The sequence below is a fragment of the Molossus molossus genome, unplaced genomic scaffold (genome assembly GCF_014108415.1).
Source record: "Molossus molossus isolate mMolMol1 unplaced genomic scaffold, mMolMol1.p scaffold_m16_p_7, whole genome shotgun sequence".
Classification (NCBI taxonomy): domain Eukaryota; kingdom Metazoa; phylum Chordata; class Mammalia; order Chiroptera; family Molossidae; genus Molossus; species Molossus molossus.
The window spans coordinates 74,448,618-74,461,640 of record NW_023425401.1 but is presented as its reverse complement, the minus strand read 5'-3'; the positions used below and the strand labels follow the sequence as shown (position 1 = coordinate 74,461,640).

Genomic DNA, 13,023 nt, shown 5'->3' with positions numbered 1-13,023 from the left:
AATATAATAGTATTATATATTTGCTAGAGGTTAGGCAAAATTTTAATACTTAGATTTCTAAAGCTCATACGAATAGAGAATCACAATCAAATTATAAGATTCATTGTGTAACATGAAAGAAAATAAGTTGCTCATAAACAGAGTTATTCCTAACAGTGAAATTTGAATTCTATTTTTTTCCCAGGGGATCTTGGTAGCAGACACTGGAGAAGGCACTAAAAAACACCCCCTACAACATTCTTAGATTATGTAAAATAGCACATTAAATAGGTTTCTTTAAAAATTATAATGTGCCTAAGTATAGGCTACCGATGTAAAGCAATTTTATAAGAAGCCAAAATGATAATGGTATAGCTATGAGGCTATCTAAAAATCTGCTTAATTAGGGTTAGACTTTAGAGGATTTAAAGGAATGAATGGAGTGTGTATATCCTGCATGCAACCGTCCACAATTACATTCAGACAAGCTTTTGATAGATATTGAACCACACTGACATAGATCTTAAACTCTTCATCAGTACTAATAGTACATTTTTTCTGGGAGGGTGCTTCTCAAACTTTAGCATGCATCAGATTTATCTGTAATTGCTGAACTCCACCTCCAAAGTTTCTGATTCAGTAGGTCTAGGGAGAGGCCCAAGAATTTGCATTTTTTAAAAGTTCCCAGGTGATGCTATTGCAATTCGTCTAGAACTCACACTTTAAGTATCATTCTTCTAAGTCATCAGTTAAGTGTAGGTCCACGGACTTTAAAAAAACCTGAATGTAAGAGACAACATTCTCCTGAGGAAACAAAGATACCTAACAAGGAGAGTGAAAATTAAACAAAGCCACCCATCAAACAAAACATTATCCTGACATATGCTACAAGATAAATTATTTGCAAAGTACACCTATAAAATTAAATATGATGCTGAACAACTTTTAATTTCTAGCTAGTGAAAATGTGGAACATCTACATAAGCATAATAATTTCCTGATATTAATTAGATAGCCATCTATCAAGAGCACTCTGGCTCATGATCATTAATACCATGCCATCTCATATAAACAGCTGTTACTATTTTGCTCCCAGTTAATAAATGTTGCTTTCAATGATGCTCCTTAAACTGACCTTATATGGCCCTGTAGATTTCAAAATTTTCCATTGCTTGGGTTGCACTGAACCAGACTATATTTTTACTATTTTTTTCTTATATATTTAACGCATTACATTGTTACCTTCATAAGCAAGGTAACAATATAATATTCCTTTGTAACTCCAGTGCCTAGAATTAGTAGTCAATGAATATTTATTGAAATAATCAGAAGAAGTACAAACTTTTTTTTGTTTTAATATTTTTATTGATTTTCAGAGAGGAGCGGAGAGAGACAGAGAAAGAGAAACATTGAAGTGAGAGCAGAACATCTCACATGTTCCATTGGCTGCCTCTTGCATGCCCCCTACCAGGAGACTGAGCCTGAAATCCGGGCATGTGCCCTGACTGGGAACTGAACCAGCAAGCTTTTGGTGCATGGGACAATGCCCAACCAACTGAGCCACACCAGCCAGGGGGAAGTGCAACTTATTTTTTTTTGTTTTTTGGGGGTTTTTTTGGTACGTGCCCCCAGCAGGAAACAAACCCGGGACTCTTTGGTCCGTAGACTGAGGCTACAACCACTGAGCCAAACCAGCCAGGGTGGAAGTGCAAATTTTTTAAAGTGGGTTAAGTACAAACTATTGTGGAATTCATAAGGATAGAAACCAAATACAATAAATAATACCTGTGCATTTGCTGATGGCTATTTTATATTTTAATGATTACCACATTGAAATTTTTTTAATTTTATTTTTTATTTACAGTTTACATTCAATATTAGTTTGTATTAGTTTCAGGTGTACAGCATAATGGTTAGACAACTGTATTCTTTACAAAGTGGTTTTCTTGGTATTTTAAGTACCCACCTGGTGCCACACGTATATATTAAAATATTAATCACTGTATTCTCTATGCTGTACTTCATATCCTCTTGACTATTTTGTAGCTACCAATTTGTAGGTCTTAACCACTTAAACTTTTTAAGCCAGTTCCCCCAACTCCACACACCTCTGGCAACCAACATTCTGTTTTCTATATCTCTGAGTCTGTTTCTATTTAGTTTGTTCACTTATTTTGTTCTTTAGATTCCACATGTAAGTGTAATCATATGGTATTTGTCTTAGTCTGTCTGACTTATTTCACTTAGCATAATGCCCTGTAGGTCCAGTCATGCTTTCATAAAAGGTAAGGTTATATTCTTTTTCATGGCTAAGTAATATTCCATTGTATATATGTACCACCCTTCTTTATCCACTTGTCTATTGATTAGTACTTGGATTGATTCCATATCTTAGCTATTATAAACAATGCTTCAATGAAAATACGGGTAAATATATTCTTTCAACTGTGTTTTGGATTTCTTTGGATATATACCAGAAGTGGAATTGCTAGGCCATAAGGCAGTTTCATTTTTTAATATTTTAATGAACCTCCATAATGTTTTCCATAGTGGCTGCTCCAATCTGCATTTCCACCGACAGTGCATAAAGGATCCTTTTTCTTCACAGCTGATGACTATTTTAACATTTCTAAACATAGGCTATATTTGCAGCCCTTTTCTTACCCATTATTAAAAAGCTAAGTGATGCCAAATTTGAAAAAGAAAACTAAAATTAAACAATGGCTTCTGTGAGGTGATAATTAATATTTATAATATTATTTATAATAATTCTATAAAACTAAAACATTCAAAAGATCTTTCATTGATAATAGCAGGCATTTTAGGGAATAAAGCACAGGTCTTGGAGACACACAGACTAAGGTCAAGTCTATCTGTAGTCACCCAATCTTTGTACCCCTATATTGCACAATGTTGAACTTTTAAAATTTCAAGTTCATCTTTATGTGGAAATAGTAATATTGCCTCATCTTGTTTCAAAGTATATTTCTGAAGATAACATGTGATGATGAACATAAATGTCATTTGAACACTATAAAATTGTTCTATTAATTATAGAGAATAACACCACTTAAAGCACATGGTGTTAATTCCTCTTCATCACTACTAGCTAACTGTCCAACTGCAACTTTTAAAAGTCATAATTGTATATGTTCTTAAATATAAGTAACTATTCTAATTTTTTTAAAGAACTGTGTTTAGTCTTAGAATATTAGGCAAGCACAATAGGAAAAATGAAAACTCTTATTGAGCACACAAATAAATTAACAACATTTATTTATTAATTTTTTTTTCTTTATTGATTTTAGAGAGAGAGGAAGGAAAAGGGAGGGAGAGATAGAAACATTGATGAGAGAGAATATCTATTGGCCACCTCCTGCATGCCCGCACTGGGGATCAGGCCCACAACCTGGGCCTGTGCCCTGAATGGGAATTGAACCGGTGACCTCTTGGTGCATGGGTTGATGCTCAACCACTGAGCCACACTGGCCAGGCTAAATTAACAACATTTAAATTCTGCTTCTCTGCTACTGACAATATTCTGCTACTATAAGGATGCAACTACTCTACATTTTTGTCAACAAATATTTCTTTTAAGCATGTTGAAATTTACCTATTACATTTTAACTCATAGAATGGGTTACCAGTTACTTTCTCTGATCCATCAGATTCTACTACATTGTATGTTTCTTGAAATCAATATTATTACAATATTTTTCACAACTTTCTATTATGCAGAGTATATTCATAAATATGTGTAAACTCGAGAATAATTAGTAGATCAAATGAACAAATATTTAATGATGCCCCTAACCTGGACCATATATTAGTAAATATTAAAAGAGTTTGAAACATAGTTGGAATTCTTCAGGAAATTTAAAACTTAGATTGATTAATACTACACACACACCTGAACAGTTAAAATAGCAATTTAATATATAACTAACGTGCAAGAAGCAGGGAAGTGGAATAGGACCATTCAATAATATATTTCTTCTAGCTTTAGGAACTTTAGGTCTTCACTATGCATTTGCTGAAGTTGTAGGTAGGAACTATTTCAATGTATGATAAAGCGTATACTTTCTTACAAATGAAAACTCAATTCTACACTTCTAAATTAACTAGTACTTTTTGACCACAGTATCTTGTTAACTGGCTTCTAAAAACAAAGTTTCCAAAATAGTAACTATTTATTCACTCTGTCTTTTTGCTGCTCTTACCTTCAAATATGTTAGCCTCTGTTAATGAGACAGAAATGACAGAGAACTCAATGCATATAAAATGCATTGTGCTGGCTCATTATATTTCTACTTTAAGAATTTCATCCTGAAAAATATAACTTAATTTTTAATTTTTTGTATAACTGCTTAAAAACTGAAAAACATCCATTGAAGCATGTACAACAGAGTCTCCCCATAGCCGAATAAAGATTAGTATTATGTTAATGCAGGTGTTGCCACATTTACATATAAATATCTCTATATATAGTTTTAAAAAAATTGGTTTCAAAGAAAGAGGATGGGAAAGAAAGAGACAGAGAAAGGGAGGAGAGAGAGAGAGAGAGAGAGAGAGAAAGGGAGGGAAGAGAGAGAGAGAGAGAGAGAGAGAGAACATTGATCAGTTGCTACCTGACTGAGGCTAGAACCTGCAACCTAGTCACGTTCCCTGTCTGAGAATCAAAACCTGTAACCTTTTGGTGTACAGTATGATTCTCCAATGAATTAAGCCACCTGGCCAGGGAAAACATTTATGTTTGCTAATGATAAACAAAAGTTAATATTTTTCCTGTTGTGACAATAAAAATATCTTAATTATTTTAATTTTAAAAAATAATGGCTGTTCATAAAGAACAGTCAGTCTCTAGGGGGATAATTATAAGTAGATATTTTTTTAAAGTCAAAGCAATAAGTGCTTATTTATTTTGGAAAATGATGTTACCATTTTTGGTATTCAATCTTATTAACACACTTTTGAGTTAAAGGAAATGTCCTGCCAGAATAGCACATAAGATTTGTTCTATATAAAGAGAGTGTCTAAACCTGCTCCAAGATGTTTAATTAGCTGAAGAAAATATATTTTGGCTAAAATCTTAATTTATCTAAAAAGAAAACAAAAATAATGCTTATTATATAATAAATACAGCACATCTTTCCAAGCCCCAAATAACTTATTGCTCAGTTAAGTAAAAAACTCACTATACAGAATATAAAAATGTTATCAAAGTCACTGAAAGTTTGGGCTAATATAAAGAGAAATTTATTGGCTGAGCAAAACACAATCATGTAGTTATCATTATACTTGGAATTCTATTAAAATGTTAATTATTAGTATAAATAACATTTTAATGAAAATATTGTATTTTGTATTTTCATAAGACCTTAGAATGAAACATATCTTGGAAAATCCTGGGATTTAAGGGCTTCAGGGCATATGTGGGCCTCTGGACCCACATACTGACCTGGAAACCACTAGTACATTCTAGTGCAAGTTTTAACTTTGATCAAATATTAATAAAAGCTCCAGGCTTGTTAGATTCTACAGTTTCTATATGTGGTAAGGGGTAAAGTAAGAAAAGAAAACTTTCATGCCCTCTCAGTAGTAGATATGAAGGGATAGCTATGGCTTATTGTGTCTATAATGCTACCTTCACATAGAACTCAATGGTGAACATTACTGTGCCTGCATAAAACTGTGCCACCTGTCATCATTAGAATGAGAGAATGAATGTTTAAAAATGTAAATAATAAAAATTAAATAAAATCCAAAACTGATAGAGAATTGTTTTATGGCACAGGTAAAACATAAGCTGAACATCATTCCAGAAATTATTTTACAGAAATATAGAAACATGCTGTCAAATTTTTACCACTGTGTTGTTTCATATATATTTCAGTGGTATGAGTCTTTCTAAACAGTAAATATTCGATCTGTTTCACTTTTTAAAAAATATACCTAAATTTGCAATATTATTTATTTCATATAAGTTATTCTGACTAAGGAGCAAAGCTATCGTCTGTTGTATTCTGCAACTGCTGATCTTGTGTGAAAGATGGATTTTTTTATTATCATTTTCTTTCCAGTAATTGCTAGTGGTCTGAGAAAACCTTATCTGAAATACTTCAGTTTTCTTGGATACTGGCAAAAGATAAAAAAAGAAATATTGCTGCAATAGCATCATAGTCTGAACTTGAAGTACCTAAAATTGTGGTAGTACTAAATTACAATTTAGGGGTAATTTCAAAGCAATTTCTTCTTAAAGTATGTTGCAAACACTCTAAGTATACAGTTCTTTTTTTTATTTATTTATTTATTTATTTATTTATTTATTTATTTATTTATTTATTTTAAATGGAATGATGAATTACATTCCTTTGGACACGATGCCACTTAAACAACTTATTTATTGAAACCTCAAGTTGATTTTTTTAAATGCATATTTGTTGACATTTTTAAATGTTAAAAAATAAAAAATTGTCCCAGTTTTCTAGAAATAATTCTCTTGTATTTTATAATTACATTAATTCAAAAATTCCACTTCTACTACCATAGAAAGAAGAACTGGCAAAATCAATAAAATTACAGAATACGTCTTTGTGAATCAAAACAAATAATCTTTGCTTGTACTGAAAAATTTCTTCTCATAGTACCATCTTGTCAGAAAAGTCAACCTTTATAATCTGCATTGACTAACAAAAAGAAAGGGAAAAAAAAAAAAGGCTAACCAGTCTGAAAGTTTCTCCATGATTCAAAAACATCCATGGAGTGAAGAGGCACAAATACATTTTTAAAGGTCACATTATGTTTGCATATAGCTTCTCAGTTTCCTTTGGTAAATCCATTTTTCATCTTTAACCCCCACCTGATAAATTTCTGTTAGAACTGAATTAACTGCTTCCAGGCCTGACCCAGGTTGGAAAGTAACAATATTACAATATATAGGTAACTTTCTGCTTCCTACCACTCTCACTCCTGCTCCAATCTAGTGGCTCTGACTCTGCAATGGGAAGAAGAGTAGGAAGACATATAAGAGTAAAGGGAAACGGACAGTGAAACTATGGACTTGAACTAAAGAGTCAAATGATTAATAAGAGAGATGTTACACTACTACTGATTAACAAATAGACTATTTTTAAGCTGTAACCAAATACTAATTTTTTTTTTTTTTTGAGAGTACATGCCCTAAGCGGGAACTGAACCTGGGGCTCTGTGGTCTGACACTCTAACCGCTGAGCCAAACCAGCCAAGGCCCAAATACTTATTTTTTAATGGATTTTCAGAGAGAGAGAGAGAGAGAGAGAGAGAGAGAATTGTTTTTTCACTCATTCATGCATTCCTTGGTTGCTTCTTGTATTCTTGTATGTGCCCTGACCAGAGAGTGAACCCTAAACTTTGGCTTATTGGGGCAGTGCTCTAATGAACCGAGCTACCTGGCAAGGGCAAAACTTACTGTTTTATTTAAAATTGATTTTAAATAATTAGTCAGGATCTTGGTGTGTTTTTGAAAAACAACTTTTATAAATTGGCTAATGAGATTATCCATCAATTACTTTGTAAAAAAATAAGATGGGATTGAATAACTTTTTTTCTATCAAAAATTTAATCTGGATCCTAAGGTGAAACTCTTTCTTTCTTTCTTTCTTTCTTTCTTTCTTTCTTTCTTTCTTTCTTTCTTTCTTTCTTTCTTTCTTTCTTTCTTTCTTTCTTTCTTTCTTTCTTTCTTTCTTTCTTTCTTTCTTTCTCTTCCTCCCTCCCTCCCTCCCTCCCTCCCTCCCTCCCTCCCTCCCTCCCTCCCTCCCTTCCTTCCTTCCTTCCTTCCTTCCTTCCTTCCTTCCTTCCTTCCTCCTTCCTTCCTTCCTTCCTTCCAAATTTCATTGATTTGAGAGAGAGAGAAAGGGAGTGGGAAAGAGGAACACCCATGAGAGAGAGAAACATCAGTCGGCTGCCTCCTGCACAGCCTCTACTTGGGATCAAGCCCAAAACCCAGGTATGTGCCCTGACCTGGAATTGAACCAGTAACCACTCAGTGAACGCATCAGCCAGAGTGAGAAGAAACCCTTTAAAAATAAAATGTTCTAATAGCTGTGTATAGCAGAGATATCTTTAAAACTTTACAAGTTTTCAACTTCTAAAATCAAGATTGATTATCTTTTATAAAATGTGTAAAATACCACTGGCAAATTATTTAAAATAGATATAGCATCTGTTTTCACAAGTGGAATAACCTAATAAAATCTTACATGGTGGCTTTAATTCTTTTTTTCCCCCTATAAATCCTTCCACAGTGTTCATAGTTCAGAGCATTGTTTTCTTAAGACCTCTGGTTTCTGAGATCATTAACAGGAAATATATTTGACCATCTAAAAGCTATTTAATAATATAATTTCAGAAGTTATAAATTGGTTGTTAAGGAGGTTCAATGAACATGTATAATTTAAATGCTAGGTAATTTAAGTATTCCCTAGATGTTATACACAGCTATATGAAATGCATCCTCTTAACTTTATTGAAAGTTAGATCACAGAGTTTAACCTTAGTTTAATTTATAATTAATTTAATAAATTGAAGTAAAGATTTTTGTTTGATTACTTGTTTTTGGAACTTTAAACATAGCCATGACCATTTTCTTCCTAACAAATACGGCTTATCAAGAGAGCAAACTGAGCCTAAATAACAGTGCTCTGAGTAAAGCTGAAAGTTAAAATCTGTATCAGGTGTATACTTAGCCCTAATCTTGTGGTCTCTCTGCGTAATGTAATCTTCAAAAATCCAAGTTTTAAATAGGCAAATATGCACACACACAGAGCCATTCTCTAAATATTATTTTTCACTGATTAGAATACACCAACAGGAAGTATAGCTACTTTTTTCAACTGACCGGCTTCCTCAATGGACACTTTCTGTAGGTATTAATTTGCATTTACTTCCTTCCAAACATGTTTTGATAATTGGCTATGCATTGCAATCTCATAAGTAGTAGTAGGACCAGCAGCAGAAATTACTGTTGTAGTAGTATTGGCTCCATTTTGCAAATGAGGAAAACTGAGTTTTGAGGAGTTTAATTGGTAAGACTGTAGGCTCTGAAGTTACACATCAAGGTTTATTTTTGTTACACAGATCCATCTTTTCTTCTTTTTTTAATCCTCACCCAAGGGTGTTTTTTCTATTGATTTTTAGAGAGAATGGAAAGAAGAAAAGTAGGAGGAGGGAAAGAAAAATTGATGTCAGAGATACACATGGATGGGCTGCCTCACACACAGACCTGACTGGGGGCCCAGGAAGGAACCTGTAACCCAAGTATGTGCCCTTGACTGGGAATTAAACTTGAGACCCTGTGGTCCACAGATTAACATTCTAACCACTGAGCAACACCAGCCAGGGCTACAGTTTTATCTTTTATTAGTTGTCTGACCTTGGACAATATATTTAAATCTCTATACATGCATGTTTCTGGGAATTAAGAATAATAACAGTATTCATCTCAAAGGGTGAGAATTATATAAACCAGTATACAAAAAGTGTTCAGAAAAGTACCCAGAATTTAGGAAGTGTTCAATCAGTATTACACATTTTCCTTTTCTTCCTTGTTCTACTTATTGTTTTCAAGATTATTATCATTTTCATCACAGTAAGTGTAATATTGTCCAGAATTTTTTTTTTTTGGTACATGCCCCTAAGCGAAAACTGAACCCAGGACTCTCTGGTCCGCAGGCCAATGGTCCAACTGCTGAGCCAAACTGGCCAGGGCAATATTGTCCAGAATTTAAACTTAATCCTCTTTGGTGTCAAAGTGAATTTACCCTGAAATACTTCACTAATTATTCTAACTACATGTTTGTTTAGATATGCATAAACATATTTATATAGTCCCACCCATTAACTTTTGAAAACTATTTTTGAATGTGTTTTGATAAGACAGTGCTTTTATTTTTAGAGATATGAAAGACCAATAATAATATTATAAAATATGACATTTCTAGAACTCTATACATAATAAATATTCTTTTTTTGGTAGGAAAAATAGTATTTTATTATAATAAATAAGTGTTTCCTATTTGTACTTTTTTCTATAAATATCTCATAAATTCCATTTATGGTATAAATTCTTAGCTTTAAATTCAAACGTTATCTAAATTTTTGCTTATATATTATTATTTTTTAAATTTTCTTTAGCAATTTTTATTTATTTTTGTTGCAGATGTTTTTCCTTTTCCTCCCCATCCCGACCTCCCCCCAACCCACAATTCTTGTCTATGTCCATCGTTTACACATACATGCATATAAGTTCTTTGGTTTATTTCATCCCTCCCCCTGAACACTCCTCTGAGGTTGTCAGTCTGAATCTTCTTACTCCTTTCTATGTCTCTGGTCTACTTTGTTCATCAGCTTATTTTGTTCATTATATTCCACAGATAAGTGAGATCATGTGGCATTTGTCTTATCTCTGATTGGCTTATTTCGCTTAGCATAATACTCTCTAGGTCCTGCATAGTGGTCCATTGTGTATATGTACCACTGCTTTTTTATCCATTCATCTACTGATGGCCACTAGGGCTGTTTCCAGATCTTAGCAATTGTAAATAGTGCTGCTATAAACATAGGGGTACATGTATATATTCTTCTTAGGATATATTCCTAGAAGTGGGATCACTGGGCCAAATGGCAGTTGCATTTTTAATTTTTGAGGAAATATCGTATTGTTTTCCACAGCAGCTGGAACAGTCTGCATTCCCACCAGCAGTGTACTAGAGTCCCCTTTCTCCACACCCTCGCCAACACTTGTTTGAGGATTTGTTGATGGCAGCCAGTCTGGCAGGTGTGAGGTGATACCTCATAGTTGTTTTAATTTGTCTGACAATTAGTGATGTTGAGCATTCTTTCATATGTCTCTTGGCCATTTGTATGTTTTTTTTGGAGAGGTATCTATTTAGGTCCTCTACCCATTTTTTAATTGGGTTCTTTGTCTATCTTTTGTTGAGTTGTATGAGTAGTTTATATACTTTAGACATTAATCCCTTATCTGTTGTATCATTTGCAATTTTGTTCTCCCTTATAGTGGGTTCCCTTCACATTCCGATGCTTGTTTCTTTTGCTGTGCAGAACCTTTTAAGTTTGATGTAGTGCCATGTATTATTTCTTTCCTTTGTTTCTCTTGCATTAGACATTGTATCAGTAAAAATTCTGCTGTATGTGATGTCTGAAATTTTGTTACCTACATTTTCTTTTAGGATTTTTATGGAGTCACCAGTCACATTTAAGGCTTTGATCCATTTCGAGTTTATTCTTGTGTATGGTGTAAGTTGGTGGTCTAATTTCATTTTTTTTTTTTTTTTTGCACGTAGCTGTCTTATTTACCCAATACCATCTATTAACGAGGTTGTATTTACTCCATTGTATGCTCTAGCACCTTTGTCAAACAGTAATTGAGAATGAAGTCTTGGGTCAATTTCTGGGTTTTCTGTTCTGTTCCATTGATCTATATGCCTATTTTTGTGCCAGTACCAGGCTGTTTAGATTATAGTGGCTTTGTAGTAAAACCCAATATCCAGTATTGTTATTCCTCCAACTATATTGTTCTTTTTCAAGATTGCTGTGTCTATTCGGGTCTTTTTTGGTTTCATATAAACTTTTGGAGCATTTTTCCTAGTTCCAGGAAATATGTTGTTGGTATTTTAATGGGGATAACATTAAATCTACATATTGCTTGGGGTAGTATGAACATTTTAATGGTGTTATTTCTTCCAATTCATGAACAAGGTACATGCTTTCATTTTTTTATATGTTTCTGTATTTCTTTTTTTCAGTGTCCTGTAGTTTTCTGCAAATAGGTGCTTTACTTCTTTGGTTAAGTTTTTTCCTTGGTATCTTAATATGTAGTTGCTAAAATGGTAAATCGGATTTTTTATTAGTTTCTCTTTCTGTATGTTCATTGTTAGTGTATAAGAATGCTTTTGATTACCTGATGTTAATTTTGTATCCAGCTACTTTGCAAATTCAATTATTAAATCTAGTAGATTTTTGATGGAGTTTTTAGGGTTTTCTATGTACAATATTATGTCATCTGCAATGACAGTTTCACTTCCTTCTTTCCAATTTGGATCCTTTTTATTTTTTCCTTCACGTCTAATTGCTATGGCTAAGACTTCCAGTACTGTATTAAATAAGAATGGTGAAAGGAGGCATCCCTGTTCTTAAGGGAACTGCTTTTAGTTTTTGCCCACTGAGTCTGATGTTGGCTGTAGGTTTTTCATATATGGCCTTTATTATGTCAAGATATAATCCCTCTATTCCCACATTGCTGATCATTTTTATCAAAAATGGGTGCTGGATTTTGTTGAATGCTTTTTCAGTGTCTATTGATATGATTATATGGTTTTTACCTTTCATTTTTTATGTGGTGTATCACATTTATTGATTTGCAAATATTGTACCATCCTTGCATCCCTGGGATGAGTTCCACTTGGCTATGGAGAATAATTCTTTAATGTATTGCTGGATCTTATTTGCTAGTATTTTGTCAAGGATTTTGGCATCTATGTTCATCATGGATATTGGCCTGTAGTTTTCTTTCTTTGCACTGTCTTTTCCTAGTTTTAGACTTAAAATTATGCTAGCCTCATAAAATTAGTTTGGACGTCTTTCTTCTTGAATTTTTTAGAACAGTTTAAGGAGAATGGGTGTTAATTCTTCTTTGAATGTTCAGTAAAACTCCTCCATGAAGCTATTCGGGCCTGGGTTTTGTTAGCTGGAAAATTCTTTTTTTTCCTTATCCTCACCCAAGGACATTTATTCATTTTTTGTTCAGATAGAGTGGGAAGGACAGAGGGAGAGAGAGAGAAACATCAACATGAAAGGTACACATCGAGTGGCTGCCACCCTCACAACCCAACCAGAGCCGGGGACAAACTGCAACCGAGATACGTGCCCTTAGCAGGAACCAAACCCGGGTCTCTCTGGACCGTAGGCCGACGCTCTAACCGCTGAGCCAAACCGGCCAGGGCAGCTGGAAGATTCTTGATTACATCTTAAATTTCCTTAGCTGTTATT

The 13,023-nt window shown here is 33.7% G+C and overlaps 1 protein-coding gene across 5 annotated transcripts in view; it reads right to left on the bottom strand.

The window, feature by feature from the left end:
• Positions 1-13,023, bottom strand: part of FOXP2 (forkhead box P2) — a 355,837-nt gene that overhangs the window by 241,503 nt on the left and 101,311 nt on the right. The gene's annotated exons all lie outside the window — the stretch shown is intronic.